Raw genomic sequence first — 19,044 nt, 5'->3', positions numbered from 1 at the left:
TGGTAAGTTGCCTTCTGGGTAAGGTAGTTTGTTATTTCCACAGTGGGTGCTGTTAAACTGTGTGCATGTATATCATTCCCCTTGGTGGGTTGCATGGAGGAACAAAGCAACGCCGTCATGCATTAAAAGTCCCGCAATAGTGGAACTGCCACTTCCACATGGCCCCAGGGGTCCGGAGCCGTGGTCCGCTATTATCGCGGCAGAGCGTCTCAGCGGCTAGGCACGCCGCTTGCAAAATCCAAGTTGCCCAATGCGAGACGCCACACAAGTAGAAGTTTCTCCTTTCATTTATTGAGGGATCAGGAGTCAACGTGTTCATTCCCCCAACACAGATTGCCATACCGGTTTCGGGCAACACGCCCTTGCTCACTGGCCATGCGCGTCGTTTACAGCTGATTGAACTTGACCTTTAATATCCCGTCTTTGTAGTTTCATTGGTAAGTTGCCTTCTGGGTAAGGTAGTTCGTTATTTCCACAGTGGGTGCTGTTAAACTGCGTGCATGTATATCATTCCCCTTGGTGGGTTGCACGGAGGAACAAAACAACGCCGTCATGCATTAAAAGTCCTGCAATAGTGGAACTGCCACTTCCACATGGCCCCAGGGGTCTGGAGCCGTGGTCCGCTATTATTGCGGCAGAGCGTCTCAGCGGCTAGGCACGCCGCATGCAAATTCCAAAATCCAAGTTGCCCAATGCGAGACGCCACACAAGTAGAAGTTTCTCCTTTCATTTATTGAGGGAGCAGAAGTCAACGTGTTCATGCCCCCAACACAGATTGCCATACCGGTTTCGGGCAACACGCCCTTGCTCACTGGCCATGCGCGTCGTTTACAGCTGATTGAACTTGACCTTTAATATCCCGTCTTTGTAGTTTCATTGGTAAGTTGCCTTCTGGGTAAGGTAGTTCGTTATTTCCACAGTGGGTGCTGTTAAACTGCGTGCATGTATATCATTCCAGTTGGTGGGTTGCATGGAGGAACAAAACAACGCCGTCCTGCATTAAAAGTCCCGCAATAGTGGAACTGCCACTTCCACATGGCCCCAGGGGTCCGGAGCCGTGGTCTGCTATTATCGCGGCAGAGCGTCTCAGCGGCTAGGCACGCCGCTTGCAAATTCCAAAATCCAAGTTGCAAAATGCGAGACGCCACACAAGTAGAAGTTTCTCCTTTCATTTATTGAGGGAGCAGGAGTCAACGTGTTCATTCCCCCAACACAGATCGGATACCGGTTTCGGGCAACACGCCCTTGCTCACTGGCCATGCGCGTCATTTACAGCTGATTGAACTTGACCTTTAATTTCCCATCTTTGTAGTTTCATTGGTAAGTTCCCTCCTGGGTAAGGTAGTTCGTTATTTCCACAGTGGGTGCTGTTAAACTGCGTGAATGTGTTTCATTCCCCTTGGTGGGTTGCATGGAGGAACAAAACAACGCCGTCATGCATTAAAACTCCCGCAATAGTGGAACTGCCACTGTCACATGGCCCCAGAGGTCCGGAGCCATGGTCCGCTATTATCGCGGCAGAGCGTCTCAGAGGCTAGGCACGCCGCTTGCAAATTCCAAAATCCAAGTTGCCCAATGCGAGACGCCACACAAGTAAAAGTTTCTCCTTTCACTTATTGAGGGAGCAGGAGTCAACGTGTTCATTCCCCCAACACAGCTTGCCATACCGGTTTCGGGCAAAACGCCCTTGCTCACTGGCCATGCGCGTTGTTTACAGCTGATTGAACTTGACCTTTAATATCCCGTCTTTGTAGTTTCATTGGTAAGTTGCCTTCTGGGTAAGGTAGTTTGTTATTTCCACAGTGGGTGCTGTTAAACTGTGTGCATGTATATCATTCCCCTTGGTGGGTTGCATGGAGGAACAAAACAACGCCGTCATGCATTAAAAGTCCCGCAATAGTGGAACTGCCACTTCCACATGGCCCCAGGGGTCCGGAGTCGTGGTCCGCTATTATCGCGACAGAGCGTCTCAGCGGCTACGCACGCCGCTTGCAAAATCCAAGTTGCCCAATGCGAGACGCCACACAAGTAGAAGTTTCTCCTTTCATTTATTGAGGGAGCAGAAGTCAACGTGTTCATGCCCCCAACACAGATTGCCATACCGGTTTCGGGCAACACGCCCTTGCTCACTGGCCATGCGCGTCGTTTACAGCTGATTGAACTTGACCTTTAATATCCCGTCTTTGTAGTTTCATTGGTAAGTTGCCTTCTGGGTAAGGTAGTTCGTTATTTCCACAGTGGGTGCTGTTAAACTGTGTGCATGTATATCATTCCCCTTGGTGGGTTGCATGGAGGAACAAAGCAACGCCGTCATGCATTAAAAGTCACGCAATAGTGGAACTGCCACTTCCACATGGCCCCAGGGGTCCGGAGCCGTGGTCCGCTATTATCGCGGCAGAGCGTCTCAGCGGCTAGGCACGCCACTTGCAAAATCCAAGTTGCCCAATGCCAGACGCCACACAAGTAGAAGTTTCTCCTTTCATTTATTGAGGGAGCAGGAGTGAACGTGTTCATTCCCCCAACACAGATTGCCATACCGGTTTCGGGCAACACGCCCTTTCTCACTGGCCATGCGCGTTGTTTACAGCTGATTGAACTTGACCTTTAATATCCCGTCTTTGTAGTTTCATTGGTAAGTTGCCTTCTGGGTAAGGTAGTTCGTTATTTCCACAGTGGGTGCTGTTAAACTGTGTGCATGTATATCATTCCCCTTGGTGGGTTGCATGGAGGAACAAAACAACGCCGTCATGCATTAAAAGTCCCGCAATAGTGGAACTGCCACTTCCACATGGCCCCACTGGTCCGGAGCCATGGTCCGCTATTATCGCGGCAGAGCGTCTCAGCGGATAGGCACGCCACTTGCAAATTCCAAAATCCAACTTGCCCAATGCGAGACGCCACAGAAGTAGAAGTTTCTCCTTTCATTTATTGAGGGAGCAGGAGTCAACGTGTTCATTCCCCCAACACAGCTTGCCATACCGGTTTCGGGCAACACGCCCTTGCTCACTGGCCATGCGCGTCGTTTACAGCTGATTGAACTTGACCTTTAATATCCCGTCTTTGTAGTTTCATTGGTAAGTTGCCTTCTGGGTAAGGTAGTTCGTTATTTCCACAGTGGGTGCTGTTAAACTGCGTGCATGTATATCATTCCCCTTGGTGGGTTGCATGGAGGAACAAAACAACGCCGTCATGCATTAAAAGTCCTGCAATAGTGGAACTGCCACTTCCACATGGCCCCAGGGGTCCGGAGCCGTGGTCCGCTATTATTGCGGCAGAGCGTCTCAGCGGCTAGGCACGCCGCTTGCAAATTCCAAAATCCAAGTTGCCCAATGCGAGACGCCACACAAGTAGAAGTTTCTCCTTTCATTTATTGAGGGAGCAGAAGTCAACGTGTTCATTCCCCCAACACAGATTGCCATACCGGTTTCGGGCAACACGCCCTTGCTCACTGGCCATGCGCGTCGTTTACAGCTGATTGAAATTGACCTTTAATATCCCGTCTTTGTAGTTTCATTGGTAAGTTGCCTTCTGGGTAAGGTAGTTCGTTATTTCCACAGTGGGTGCTGTGAAACTGCGTGCATGTATATCATTCCCCTTGGTGGGTTGCATGGAGGAACAAAACAACGCCGTCATGCATTAAAACTCCCGCATTAGTGGAACTGCCACTTCCACATGGCCCAAGAGGTCCGGAGCCATGGTCCGCTATTATCGCGGCAGAGCGTCTCAGAGGCTAGGCACGCCACTTGCAAATTCCAAAATCCAAGTTGCCCAATGCGAGACGCCTCACAAGTAGAAGTTTCTCCTTTCATTTATTGAGGGAGCAGGAGTCAACGTGTTCATTCCCCCAACACAGCTTGCCATACCGGTTTCGGGCAACACGCCCTTGCTCACTGGCCATGTGCGTTGTTTACAGCTGATTGAACTTGACCTTTAATATCCCGTCTTTGTAGTTTCATTGGTAAGTTGCCTTCTGGGTAAGGTAGTTCGTTATTTCCACAGTGGGTGCTGTTAAACTGTGTGCATGTATATCATTCCCCTTGGTGGGTTGCATGGAGGAACAAAACAACGCCGTCAAGCATTAAAAGTCTCGCAATAGTGGAACTGCCACTTCCACATGGCCCTAGGGGTCCGGAGTCGTGGTCCGCTATTATCGCGGCAGAGCGTCTCAGCGGCTAGGCACGCCGCTTGCAAAATCCAAGTTGCCCAATGCGAGACGCCACACAAGTAGAAGTTTCTCCTTTCATTTATTGAGGGAGCAGGAGTCAACGTGTTCATTCCCCCAACACAGATTGCCATACCGGTTTCGGGCAACACGCCCTTGCTCACTGGCCATGCGTGTCGTTTACAGCTGATTGAACTTGACCTTTAATATCCCGTCTTTGTAGTTTCATTGGTAAGTTGCCTTCTGGGTAAGGTAGTTCGTTATTTCCACAGTGGGTGCTGTTATGCGTGCATGTATATCATTCCCCTTGGTGGGTTGCATGGAGGAACAAATCAACGCCGTCATGCATTAAAAGTCCCGCAATAGTGGAACTGCCACTTCCACATGGCCCCAGGGGTCCAGAGCCGTGCCGCTATTATTGCGGCAGAGCGTCTCAGCGGCTAGGCACGCCGTTTGCAAATTCCAAAATCCAAGTTGCCCAATGCGAGACGCCACACAAGTAGAAGTTTCTCCTTTCATTTATTGAGGGAGCAGAAGTCAACGTGTTCATTCCCCCAACACAGATTGCCATACCGGTTTCGGGCATTACGCCCTTGCTCACTGGCTATGCGCGTCGTTTACAGCTGATTGAACTTGACCTTTAATATCCCGTCTTTGTAGTTTCATTGGTAAGTTGCCTTCTGGGTAAGGTAGTTCGTTATTTCCACAGTGGGTGCTGTTAAACTGCGTGCATGTATATCATTCCAGTTGGTGGGTTGCATGGAGGAACAAAACAACGCCGTCATGCATTAAAAGTCCCGCAATAGTGGAACTGCCACTTCCACATGGCCCCAGGGGTCCGGAGCCGTGGTCCGCTATTATCGCGGCAGAGCGTCTCAGCGGCTAGGCACACCGCTTGCAAATTCCAAAATCCAAGTTGCAAAATGCGAGACGCCACACAAGTAGAAGTTTCTCCTTTCATTTATTGAGGGAGCAGGAGTCAACGTGTTCATTCCCCCAACACAGATTGCCATACCGGTTTCAGGCAACACGCCCTTGCTCACTGGCCATGCGCGTCGTTTACAGATGATTGAACTTGACCTTTAATATCCCATCTTTGTAGTTTCATTGGTAAGTTCCCTTCTGGGAAAGGTAGTTCGTTATTTCCACAGTGGGTGCTGTTAAACTGCGTGCATATATATCATTCCCCTTGGTGGGTTGCATGGAGGAACAAAACAACGCCGTCATGCATTAAAAGTCCCGCAATAGTGGAACTGCCACTTCCACATGGCCCCACTGGTCCGGAGCCGTGGTCCGCTATTATCGCGGCAGAGCGTCTCAGTGGCTAGGCACTCCACTTGCAAATTCCAAAATCCAACTTGCCCAATGCGAGACGCCACAGAAGTAGAAGTTTCTCCTTTCATTTATTGAGGGAGCAGGAGTCAACGTGTTCATTCCCCCAACACAGCTTGCCATACCGGTTTCGGGCAACACGCCCTTGCTCACTGGCCATGCGCGTCGTTTACAGCTGATTGAACTTGACCTTTAATATCCCGTCTTTGTAGTTTCATTGGTAAGTTGCCTTCTGGGTAAGGTAGTTTGTTATTTCCACAGTGGGTGCTGTTAAACTGTGTGCATGTATATCATTCCCCTTGGTGGGTTGCATGGAGGAACAAAGCAACGCCGTCATGCATTAAAAGTCCCGCAATAGTGGAACTGCCACTTCCACATGGCCCCAGGGGTCCGGAGCCGTGGTCCGCTATTATCGCGGCAGAGCGTCTCAGCGGCTAGGCACGCCGCTTGCAAAATCCAAGTTGCCCAATGCGAGACGCCACACAAGTAGAAGTTTCTCCTTTCATTTATTGAGGGAGCAGAAGTCAACGTGTTCATGCCCCCAACACAGATTGCCATACCGGTTTCGGGCAACACGCCCTTGCTCACTGGCCATGCGCGTCGTTTACAGCTGATTGAACTTGACCTTTAATATCCCGTCTTTGTAGTTTCATTGGTAAGTTGCCTTCTGGGTAAGGTAGTTCGTTATTTCCACAGTGGGTGCTGTTAAACTGCGTGCATGTATATCATTCCAGTTGGTGGGTTGCATGGAGGAACAAAACAACGCCGTCCTGCATTAAAAGTCCCGCAATAGTGGAACTGCCACTTCCACATGGCCCCAGGGGTCCGGAGCCGTGGTCTGCTATTATCGCGGCAGAGCGTCTCAGCGGCTAGGCACGCCGCTTGCAAATTCCAAAATCCAAGTTGCAAAATGCGAGACGCCACACAAGTAGAAGTTTCTCCTTTCATTTATTGAGGGAGCAGGAGTCAACGTGTTCATTCCCCCAACACAGATCGGATACCGGTTTCAGGCAACACGCCCTTGCTCACTGGCCATGCGCGTCATTTACAGCTGATTGAACTTGACCTTTAATATCCCATCTTTGTAGTTTCATTGGTAAGTTCCCTCCTGGGTAAGGTAGTTCGTTATTTCCACAGTGGGTGCTGTTAAACTGCGTGAATGTGTTTCATTCCCCTTGGTGGGTTGCATGGAGGAACAAAACAACGCCGTCATGCATTAAAACTCCCGCAATAGTGGAACTGCCACTGCCACATGGCCCCAGAGGTCCGGAGCCATGGTCCGCTATTATCGCGGCAGAGCGTCTCAGAGGCTAGGCACGCCGCTTGCAAATTCCAAAATCCAAGTTGCCCAATGCGAGACGCCACACAAGTAAAAGTTTCTCCTTTCACTTATTGAGGGAGCAGGAGTCAACGTGTTCATTCCCCCAACACAGCTTGCCATACCGGTTTCGGGCAAAACGCCCTTGCTCACTGGCCATGCGCGTTGTTTACAGCTGATTGAACTTGACCTTTAATATCCCGTCTTTGTAGTTTCATTGGTAAGTTGCCTTCTGGGTAAGGTAGTTTGTTATTTCCACAGTGGGTGCTGTTAAACTGTGTGCATGTATATCATTCCCCTTGGTGGGTTGCATGGAGGAACAAAACAACGCCGTCATGCATTAAAAGTCCCGCAATAGTGGAACTGCCACTTCCACATGGCCCCAGGGGTCCGGAGTCGTGGTCCGCTATTATCGCGACAGAGCGTCTCAGCGGCTACGCACGCCGCTTGCAAAATCCAAGTTGCCCAATGCGAGACGCCACACAAGTAGAAGTTTCTCCTTTCATTTATTGAGGGAGCAGAAGTCAACGTGTTCATGCCCCCAACACAGATTGCCATACCGGTTTCGGGCAACACGCCCTTGCTCACTGGCCATGCGCGTCGTTTACAGCTGATTGAACTTGACCTTTAATATCCCGTCTTTGTAGTTTCATTGGTAAGTTGCCTTCTGGGTAAGGTAGTTCGTTATTTCCACAGTGGGTGCTGTTAAACTGTGTGCATGTATATCATTCCCCTTGGTGGGTTGCATGGAGGAACAAAGCAACGCCGTCATGCATTAAAAGTCACGCAATAGTGGAACTGCCACTTCCACATGGCCCCAGGGGTCCGGAGCCGTGGTCCGCTATTATCGCGGCAGAGCGTCTCAGCGGCTAGGCACGCCACTTGCAAAATCCAAGTTGCCCAATGCCAGACGCCACACAAGTAGAAGTTTCTCCTTTCATTTATTGAGGGAGCAGGAGTGAACGTGTTCATTCCCCCAACACAGATTGCCATACCGGTTTCGGGCAACACGCCCTTTCTCACTGGCCATGCGCGTTGTTTACAGCTGATTGAACTTGACCTTTAATATCCCGTCTTTGTAGTTTCATTGGTAAGTTGCCTTCTGGGTAAGGTAGTTCGTTATTTCCACAGTGGGTGCTGTTAAACTGTGTGCATGTATATCATTCCCCTTGGTGGGTTGCATGGAGGAACAAAACAACGCCGTCATGCATTAAAAGTCCCGCAATAGTGGAACTGCCACTTCCACATGGCCCCACTGGTCCGGAGCCGTGGTCCGCTATTATCGCGGCAGAGCGTCTCAGCGGATAGGCACACCACTTGCAAATTCCAAAATCCAACTTGCCCAATGCGAGACGCCACAGAAGTAGAAGTTTCTCCTTTCATTTATTGAGGGAGCAGGAGTCAACGTGTTCATTCCCCCAACACAGCTTGCCATACCGGTTTCGGGCAACACGCCCTTGCTCACTGGCCATGCGCGTCGTTTACAGCTGATTGAACTTGACCTTTAATATCCCGTCTTTGTAGTTTCATTGGTAAGTTGCCTTCTGGGTAAGGTAGTTTGTTATTTCCACAGTGGGTGCTGTGAAACTGCGTGCATGTATATCATTCCCCTTGGTGGGTTGCATGGAGGAACAAAACAACGCCGTCATGCATTAAAACTCCCGCATTAGTGGAACTGCCACTTCCACATGGCCCAAGAGGTCCGGAGCCATGGTCCGCTATTATCGCGGCAGAGCGTCTCAGAGGCTAGGCACGCCACTTGCAAATTCCAAAATCCAAGTTGCCCAATGCGAGACGCCTCACAAGTAGAAGTTTCTCCTTTCATTTATTGAGGGAGCAGGAGTCAACGTGTTCATTCCCCCAACACAGCTTGCCATACCGGTTTCGGGCAACACGCCCTTGCTCACTGGCCATGTGCGTTGTTTACAGCTGATTGAACTTGACCTTTAATATCCCGTCTTTGTAGTTTCATTGGTAAGTTGCCTTCTGGGTAAGGTAGTTCGTTATTTCCACAGTGGGTGCTGTTAAACTGTGTGCATGTATATCATTCCCCTTGGTGGGTTGCATGGAGGAACAAAACAACGCCGTCAAGCATTAAAAGTCTCGCAATAGTGGAACTGCCACTTCCACATGGCCCTAGGGGTCCGGAGTCGTGGTCCGCTATTATCGCGGCAGAGCGTCTCAGCGGCTAGGCACGCCGCTTGCAAAATCCAAGTTGCCCAATGCGAGACGCCACACAAGTAGAAGTTTCTCCTTTCATTTATTGAGGGAGCAGGAGTCAACGTGTTCATTCCCCCAACACAGATTGCCATACCGGTTTCGGGCAACACGCCCTTGCTCACTGGCCATGCGCGTCGTTTACAGCTGATTGAACTTGACCTTTAATATCCCGTCTTTGTAGTTTCATTGGTAAATTGCCTTCTGGGTAAGGTAGTTCGTTATTTCCACAGTGGGTGCTGTTAAACTGCGTGCATGTATATCATTCCCCTTGGTGGGTTGCATGGAGGAACAAAACAACGCCGTCATGCATTAAAAGTCCTGCAATAGTGGAACTGCCACTTCCACATGGCCCCAGGGGTCCGGAGCCGTGGTCCGCTATTATTGCGGCAGAGCGTCTCAGCGGCTAGGCACGCCGCTTGCAAATTCCAAAATCCAAGTTGCCCAATGCGAGACGCCACACAAGTAGAAGTTTCTCCTTTCATTTATTGAGGGAGCAGAAGTCAACGTGTTCATTCCCCCAACACAGATTGCGATACCGGTTTCGGGCATCACGCCCTTGCTCACTGGCTATGCGCGTCGTTTACAGCTGATTGAACTTGACCTTTAATATCCCGTCTTTGTAGTTTCATTGGTAAGTTGCCTTCTGGGTAAGGTAGTTCGTTATTTCCACAGTGGGTGCTGTTAAACTGCGTGCATGTATATCATTCCAGTTGGTGGGTTGCATGGAGGAACAAAACAACGCCGTCATGCATTAAAAGTCCCGCAATAGTGGAACTGACACTTCCACATGGCCCCAGGGGTCCGGAGCCATGGTCGGCTATTATCGCGGCAGAGCGTCTCAGCGGCTAGGCACACCGCTTGCAAATTCCAAAATCCAAGTTGCAAAATGCGAGACGCCACACAAGTAGAAGTTTCTCCTTTCATTTATTGAGGGAGCAGGAGTCAACATGTTCATTCCCCCAACACAGATTGCCATACCGGTTTCAGGCAACACGCCCTTGCTCACTGGCCATGCGCGTCGTTTACAGCTGATTGAACTTGAACTTTAATATCCCATCTTTGTAGTTTCATTGGTAAGTTCCCTTCTGGGTAAGGTAGTTCGTTATTTCCACAGTGGGTGCTGTTAAACTGCGTGCATGTATATCATTCCGCTTGGTGGGTTGCATGGAGGAACAAAACAACGCCGTCATGCATTAAAACTCCCGCAATAGTGGAACTGCCACTTCCACATGGCCCCAGAGGTCCGGAGCCATGGTCCGCTATTATCGCGGCAGAGCGTCTCAGAGGCTAGGCACGCCGCTTGCAAATTCCAAAATCCAAGTTGCCCAATGCGAGACGCCACACAAGTAGAAGTTTCTCCTTTCATTTATTGAGGGAGCAGGAGTCAACGTGTTCATTCCCCCAACACAGCTTGCCATACCGGTTTCGGGCAACACGCCCTTGCTCACTGGCCATGCGCGTTGTTTACAGCTGATTGAACTTGACCTTTAATATCCCGTCTTTGTAGTTTCATTGGTAAGTTGCCTTCTGGGTAAGGTAGTTTGTTATTTCCACAGTGGGTGCTGTTAAACTGTGTGCATGTATATCATTTCCCTTGGTGGGTTGCATGGAGGAACAAAACAACGCCGTCATGCATTAAAAGTCCCGCAATAGTGGAACTGCCACTTCCACATGGCCCCAGTGGTCCGGAGTCATGTTCCGCTATTATCGCGGCAGAGCGTCTCAGCGGCTAGGCACGCCGCTTGCAAAATCCAAGTTGCCCAATGCGACACGCCACACAAGTAGAAGTTTCTCCTTTCATTTATTGAGGGAGCAGGAGTCAACGTGTTCATTCCCCCAACACAGATTGCGATACCGGTTTCGGGCAACACGCCCTTGCTCACTGGCCATGCGCGTCGTTTACAGCTGATTGAACTTGACCTTTAATATCCCGTCTTTGTAGTTTCATTTGTAAGTTGCCTTCTGGGTAAGGTAGTTCGTTATTTCCACAGTGGGTGCTGTTAAACTGCGTGCATGTATATCATTCCCCTTGGTGGGTTGCATGGAGGAACAAAACAACGCCGTCATGCATTAAAAGTCCTGCAATAGTGGAACTGCCACTTCCACATGGCCCCAGGGGTCCGGAGCCGTGGTCCGCTATTATTGCGGCAGAGCGTCTCAGTGGCTAGGCACGCCGCTTGCAAATTCCAAAATCCAAGTTGCCGAATGCGAGACGCCACACAAGTAGAAGTTTCTCCTTTCATTTATTGAGGGAGCAGAAGTCAACGTGTTTATTCCCCCAACACAGATTGCCATACCGGTTTCGGGCAACACGCCCTTGCTCACTGGCCATGCGCGTCGTTTACAGCTGGTTGAACTTGACCTTTAATATCCCGTCTTTGTAGTTTCATTGGTAAGTTGCCTTCTGGGTAAGGTAGTTCGTTATTTCCACAGTGGGTGCTGTTAAACTGCGTGCATGTATATCATTCCAGTTAGTGGGTTGCATGGAGGAACAAAACAACGCCGTCCTGCATTAAAAGTCCCGCAATAGTGGAACTGCCACTTCCACATGGCCCCAGGGGTCCGGAGCCGTGGTCTGCTATTATCGCGGCAGAGCGTCTCAGCGGCTAGGCACGCCGCTTGCAAATTCCAAAATCCAAGTTGCAAAATGCGAGACGCCACACAAGTAGAAGTTTCTCCTTTCATTTATTGAGGGAGCAGGAGTCAACGTGTTCATTCCCCCAACACAGATTGCGATACCGGTTTCGGGCAACACGCCCTTGCTCACTGGCCATGCGCGTCGTTTACAGCTGATTGAACTTGACCTTTAATATCCCGTCTTTGTAGTTTCATTGGTAAGTTGCCTTCCGGGTAAGGTAGTTCGTTATTTCCACAGTGGGTGCTGTTAAACTGCGTGCATGTATATCATTCCCCTTGGTGGGTTGCATGGAGGAACAAAACAACGCCGTCATGCATTAAACGTCCCGCAATAGTGGAACTGCCATTACCACATGGCCCCAGGGGTCCGGAGCCGTGGTCCGCTATTATCGAGGCAAAGCGTCTCAGTGGCTAGGCACGCCGCTTGCAAATTCCAAAATTCAAGTTGCCCAATGCGAGACGCCACACAAGTAGAAGTTTCTCCTTTCATTTATTGAGGGAGCAGGAGTCAACGTGTTCATTCCCCCAACACAGATTGCCATACCGGTTTCAGGCAACACGCCCTTGCTCACTGGCCATGCGCGTCGTTTACAGCTGATTGAACTTGAACTTTAATATCCCATCTTTGTAGTTTCATTGGTAAGTTCCCTTCTGGGTAAGGTAGTTCGTTATTTCCACAGTGGGTGCTGTTAAACTGCGTGCATGTATATCATTCCCCTTGGTGGGTTGCATGGAGGAACAAAACAACGCCGTCATGCATTAAACGTCCCGCAATAGTGGAACTGCCATTACCACATGGCCCCAGGGGTCCGGAGCCGTGGTCCGCTATTATCGAGGCAAAGCGTCTCAGTGGCTAGGCACGCCGCTTGCAAATTCCAAAATTCAAGTTGCCCAATGCGAGACGCCACACAAGTAGAAGTTTCTCGGTTCATTTATTGAGGGAGCAGGAGTCAACGTGTTCATTCCCCCAACACAGATTGCCATACCGGTTTCAGGCAACACGCCCTTGCTCACTGGCCATGCGCGTCGTTTACAGCTGATTGAGCTTGAACTTTAATATCCCATCTTTGTAGTTTCATTGGTAAGTTCCCTTCTGGGTAAGGTAGTTCGTTATTTCCACAGTGGGTGCTGTTAAACTGCGTGCATGTATATCATTCCCCTTGGTGGGTTGCATGCAGGAACAAAACAACGCCGTCATGCATTAAAACTCCCGCAATAGTGGAACTGCCACTTTCACATGGCCCAAGAGGTCCGGAGCCATGGTCCGCTATTATCGCGGCAGAGCGTCTCAGAGGCTAGGCACGCCGCTTGCAAATTCCAAAATCCAAGTTGCCCAATGCGAGACGCCACACAAGTAGAAGTTTCTCCTTTCATTTATTGAGGGAGCAGGAGTCAACGTGTTCATTCCCCCAACACAGCTTGCCACACCGGTTTCGGGCAACACGCCCTTGCTCACTGGCCATGCGCGTTGTTTACAGCTGATTGAACTTGACCTTTAATATCCCGTCTTTGTAGTTTCATTGGTAATTTGCCTTCTGGGTAAGGTAGTTCGTTATTTCCACAGTGGGTGCTGTTAAACTGTGTGCATGTATATCATTCCCCTTGGTGGGTTGCATGGAGGAACAAAACAACGCTGTCATGCATTAAAAGTCCCGCAATAGTGGAACTGCCACTTCCACATGGCCCCAGGGGTCCGGAGTCGTGGTCCGCTATTATCGCGGCAGAGCGTCTCAGCGGCTAGGCACGCCGCTTGCAAAATCCAAGTTGCCCAATGCGAGACGCCACACAAGTAGAAGTTTCTCCTTTCATTTATTGAGGGAGCAGGAGTCAACGTGTTCATTCCCCCAACACAGATTGCCATACCGGTTTCGGGCAACACGCCCTTGCTCACTGGCCATGCGCGTCATTTACAGCTGATTGAACTTGACCTTCAATATCCCGTCTTTGTAGTTTCATTGGTAAGTTGCCTTCTGGGTAAGGTAGTTCGTTATTTCCACAGTGGGTGCTGTTCTGCGTGCATGTATATCATTCCCCTTGGTGGGTTGCATGGAGGAACAAAACAACGCCGTCATGCATTAAAAGCCCCGCAATAGTGGAACTGCCACTTCCACATGGCCCCAGGGGTCCGGAGCCGTGCCGCTATTATTGCGGCAGACCGTCTCAGCGGCTAGGCACGCCGCTTGCAAATTCCAAAATCCAAGTTGCCCAATGCGAGACGCCACACAAGTAGAAGTTTCTCCTTTCATTTATTGAGGGAGCAGAAGTCAACGTGTTCATTCCCCCAACACAGATTGCCATACCGGTTTCGGGCAACACGCCCTTGCTCACTGGCCATGCGCGTCGTTTACAGCTGATTGAACTTGACCTTTAATATTCCGTCTTTGTAGTTTCATTGGTAAGTTGCCTTCTGGGTAAGGTAGTTCGTTATTTCCACAGTGGGTGCTGTTCAGCGTGCATGTATATCATTCCCCTTGGTGGGTTGCATGGAGGAACAAAACAACGCCGTCATGCATTAAAAGTCCCGCAATAGTGGAACTGCCACTTCCACATGGCCCCAGGGGTCCGGAGCCGTGCCGCTATTATTGCGGCAGAGCGTCTCAGCGGCTAGGCACGCCGCTTGCAAATTCCAAAATCCAAGTTGCCCAATGCGAGACGGCACAGAAGTAGAAGTTTCTCCTTTCATTTATTAAGGGAGCAGAAGTCAACGTGTTCATTCCCCCAACACAGATTGCCATACCGGTTTCAGGCAACACGCCCTTGCTCACTGGCTATGCGCGTCGTTTACAGCCGATTGAACTTGACCTTTAATATCCCGTCTTTGTAGTTTCATTGGTAAGTTGCCTTCTGGGTAAGGTAGTTCGTTATTTCCACAGTGGGTGCTGTTAAACTGCGTGCATGTATATCATTCCCCTTGGTGGGTTGCATGGAGGAACAAAACAACTCCGTCATGCATTAAAACTCCCGCAATAGTGGAACTGCCACTTCCACATGGCCCCAGAGGTCCGGAGCCATGGTCCGCTATTATCGCGGCAGAGCGTCTCAGAGGCTAGGCACGCCACTTGCAAATTCCAAAATCCAAGTTGCCAAATGCGAGACGCCACACAAGTAGAAGTTTCTCCTTTCATTTATTGAGGGAGCAGGAGTCAACGTGTTCATTCCCCCAACACAGCTTGCCATACCGGTTTCGGGCAACACGCCCTTGCTCACTGGCCATGCGCGTTGTTTACAGCTGATTGAACTTGACCTTTAATATCCCGTCTTTGTAGTTTCATTGGTAAGTTGCCTTCTGGGTAAGGTAGTTTGTTATTTCCACAGTGGGTGCTGTTAAACTGTGTGCATGTATATCATTCCCCTTGGTGGGTTGCATGGAGGAACAAAACAATGCCGTCATGCATTAAAAGTCCCGCAATAGTGGAACTGCCACTTCCACATGGCCCCAGTGGTCCGGAGTCATGGTCCGCTATTATCGCGGCAGAGCGTCTCAGCGGCTAGGCACGCCGCTTGCAAAATCCAAGTTGCCCAATGCGAGACGCCACACAAGTAGAAGTTTCGCCTTTCATTTATTGAGGGAGCAGGAGTCAACGTGTTCATTCCCCCAACACAGATTGCCATACCGGTTTCGGGCAACACGCCCTTGCTCACTGGCCATGCGTGTCGTTTACAGCTGATTGAACTTGACCTTTAATATCCCGTCTTTGTAGTTTCATTGGTAAGTTGCCTTCTGGGTAAGGTAGTTCGTTATTTCCACAGTGGGTGCTGTGAAACTGCGTGCATGTATATCATTCCCCTTGGTGGGTTGCATGGAGGAACAAAACAACGCCGTCATGCATTAAAAGTCCCGCAATAGTGGAACTGCCACTTCCACATGGCCCCACTGACCCGGAGCCGTGGTCCGCTATTATCGCGGCAGAGCGTCTCAGCGGCTAGGCACGCCACTTGCAAATTCCAAAATCCAAGTTGCCCAATGCGAGGCGCCACAGAAGTAGAAGTTTCTCCTTTCATTTATTGAGGGAGCAGGAGTCAACGTGTTCATTCCCCCAACACAGCTTGCCATACCAGTTTCGGGCAACACGCCCTTGCTCACTGGCCATGCGCGTCGTTTACAGCTGATTGAACTTGACCTTTAATATCCCGTCTTTGTAGTTTCATTGGTAAGTTGCCTTCTGGGTAAGGTAGTTCGTTATTTCCACAGTGGGTGCTGTTAAACTGTGTTCATGTATATCATTCCCCTTGGTGGGTTGCATGGAGGAACAAAACAACGCCGTCATGCATTAAAAGTCCCGCAATAGTGGAACTGCCACTTCCACATGTCCCCAGGGGTCCGGAGCCGTGGTCCGCTATTATCGCGGCAGAGCGTCTCAGCGGCTAGGCACGCCGCTTGCAAAATCCAAGTTGCCCAATGTGAGACGCCACACAAGTAGAAGTTTCTCCTTTCATTTATTGAGGGAGCAGGAGTCAACGTGTTCATTCCCCCAACACAGATTGCGATACCGGTTTCGGGCAACACGCCCTTGCTAACTGGCCATGCGCGTCGTTTACAGCTGATTGAACTTGACCTTTAATATCCCGTCTTTGTAGTTTCATTGGTAAGTTGCCTTCTGGGTAAGGTAGTTCGTTATTTCCACAGTGGATGCTGTTAAACTGCGTGCATGTATATCATTCCCCATGGTGGGTTGCATGGAGGAACAAAACAACGCCGTCATGCATTAAAAGTCCTGCAATAGTGGAACTGCCACTTCCACATGGCCCCAGGGGTCCGGAGCCGTGGTCCGCTATTATTGCGGCAGAGCGTCTCAGCGGCTAGGCACGCCGCTTGCAAATTCCAAAATCCAAGTTGCCCAATGCGAGACGCCACACAAGTAGAAGTTTCTCCTTTCATTTATTGAGGGAGCAGGAGTCAACGTGTTCATTCCCCCAACACAGCTTGCCATACCGGTTTTGGGCAACACGCACTTGCTCACTGGCCATGCGCGTCGTTTACAGCTGATTGAACTTGACCTTTAATATCCCGTCTTTGTACTTTCATTGGTAAGTTGCCTTCTGGGTAAGGTAGTTCGTTATTTCCACAGTGGGTGCTGTTAAACTGCGTGCATGTATATCATTCCAGTTGGTGGGTTGCATGGAGGAACAAAACAACGCCGTCATGCATTAAATGTCCCGCAATAGTGGAACTGCCACTACCACATGGCCCCAGGGGTCCGGAGCCGTGGTCCGCTATTATCGCGGCAAAGCGTCTCAGTGGCTAGGCACGCCGCTTGCAAATTCCAAAATCCAAGTTGCCCAATGCGAGACGCCACACAAGTAGAAGTTTCTCCTTTCATTTATTGAGGGAGCAGGAGTCAACGTGATCATTCCCCCAACACAGATTGCCATACCGGTTTCAGGCAACACGCCCTTGCTCACTGGCCATGCGCGTCGTTTACAGCTGATTGAACTTGACTTTTAATATCCCATCTTTGTAGTGTCATTGGTAAGTTCCCTTCTGGGTAAGGTAGTTCGTTATTTCCACAGTGGGTGCTGTTAAACTGCGTGCATGTATATCATTCCCCTTGGTGGGTTGCATGGAGGAACAAAACAACGCCGTCATGCATTAAAACTCCCGCAATAGTGGAACTGCCACTTCCACATGGCCCCAGAGGTCCGGAGCCATGGTCCGCTATTATCGCGGCAGAGCATCTCAGAGGCTAGGAACGCCGCTTGCAAATTCCAAAATCCAAGTTGCCCAATGCGAGACGCCACACAAGTAGAAGTTTCTCCTTTCATTTATTGAGGGAGCAGGAGTCAACGTGTTCATTCCCCCAACACAGCTTGCCATACCGGTTTCGGGCAACACGCCCTTGCTCACTGGCCATGCGCGTTGTTTACAGCTGATTGAACTTGACCTTTAATATCCCGTCTTTGTAGTTTCATTGGTAAGTTGCCTTCTGGGTAAGGTAGTTTGTTATTTCCACAGTGGGTACTGTTAAACTGTGTGCATGTATATCATTCCCCTTGGTGGGTTGCATGGAGGAACAAAACAACGCCGTCATGCATTAAAAGTCCCGCAATAGTGGAACTGCCACTTCCACATGGCCCCAGTGGTCCGGAGTCGTGGTCCGCTATTATGGCGGCAGAGCGTCTCAGCGGCTAGGCACGCCGCTTGCAAAATCCAAGTTGCCCAATGCGAGACGCCACACAAGTTGAAGTTTCGCATTTCATTTATTGAGGGAGCAGGAGTCAACGTGTTCATTACCCCAACACAGATTGCCATACCGGTTTCGGGCAACACGCCCTTGCTCACTGGCCATGCGTGTCGTTTACAGCTGATTGAACTTGACCTTTAATATCCCGTCTTTGTAGTTTCATTGGTAAGTTGCCTTCTGGGTAAGTTAGTTCGTTATTTCCACAGTGGGTGCTGTGAAACTGCGTGCATGTATATCATTCCCCTTGGTGGGTTGCATGGAGGAACAAAACAACGCCGTCATGCATTAAAAGTCCCGCAATAGTGGAACTGCCACTTCCACATGGCCCCACTGGTCCGGAGCCGTGGTCCGCTATTATCGCGGCAGAGCGTCTCAGCGGCTAGGCACGCCACTTGCAAATTCCAAAATCCAAGTTGCCCAATGCGAGACGCCACAGAAGTAGAAGTTTCTCCTTTCATTTATTGAGGGAGCAGGAGTCAACGTGTTCATTCCCCCAACACAGCTTGCCATACCGGTTTCGGGCAACACGCCCTTGCTCACTGGCCATGCGCGTCGTTTACAGCTGATTGAACTTGACCTTTAATATCCCGTCTTTGTAAATTCATTGGTAAGTTGCCTTCTGGATAAGGTAGTTCGGTATTTCCACAGTGGGTGCTGTTAAACTGTGTGCATGTATATCATTCCCCTTGGTGGGTTGCATGGAGGAACAAAACAACGCTGTCATGCATTAAAAGTCCCGCAATAGTGGAACTGCCACTTCCACATGGCCCCAGGGGTCCGGAGTCGTGGTCCGCTATTATCGCGGCAGAGCGTCTCAGCGGCTAGGCACGCCGCTTGCAAAATCCAAGTTGCCCAATGCGAGACGCCACACAAGTAGAAGTTTCTCCTTTCATTTATTGAGGGAGCAGGAGTCAACGTGTTCATTCCCCCAACACAGATTGCCATACCGGTTTCGGGCAACACGCCCTTGCTCACTGGCCATGCGCGCCGTTTACAGCTGATTGAACTTGACCTTCAATATCCCGTCTTTGTAGTTTCATTGGTAAGTTGCCTTCTGGGTAAGGTAGTTCGTTATTTCCACAGTGGGTGCTGTTCTGCGTGCATGTATATCATTCCCCTTGGTGGGTTGCATGGAGGAACAAAACAACGCCGTCATGCATTAAAAGTCCCGCAATAGTGGAACTGCCACTTCC

Source organism: Triturus cristatus, chromosome 1_1 (genome assembly GCF_964204655.1).
Source record: "Triturus cristatus chromosome 1_1, aTriCri1.1, whole genome shotgun sequence".
In the NCBI taxonomy this organism is placed as follows: Eukaryota; Metazoa; Chordata; class Amphibia; order Caudata; family Salamandridae; genus Triturus; species Triturus cristatus.
This window is presented reverse-complemented; position numbering follows the sequence as displayed.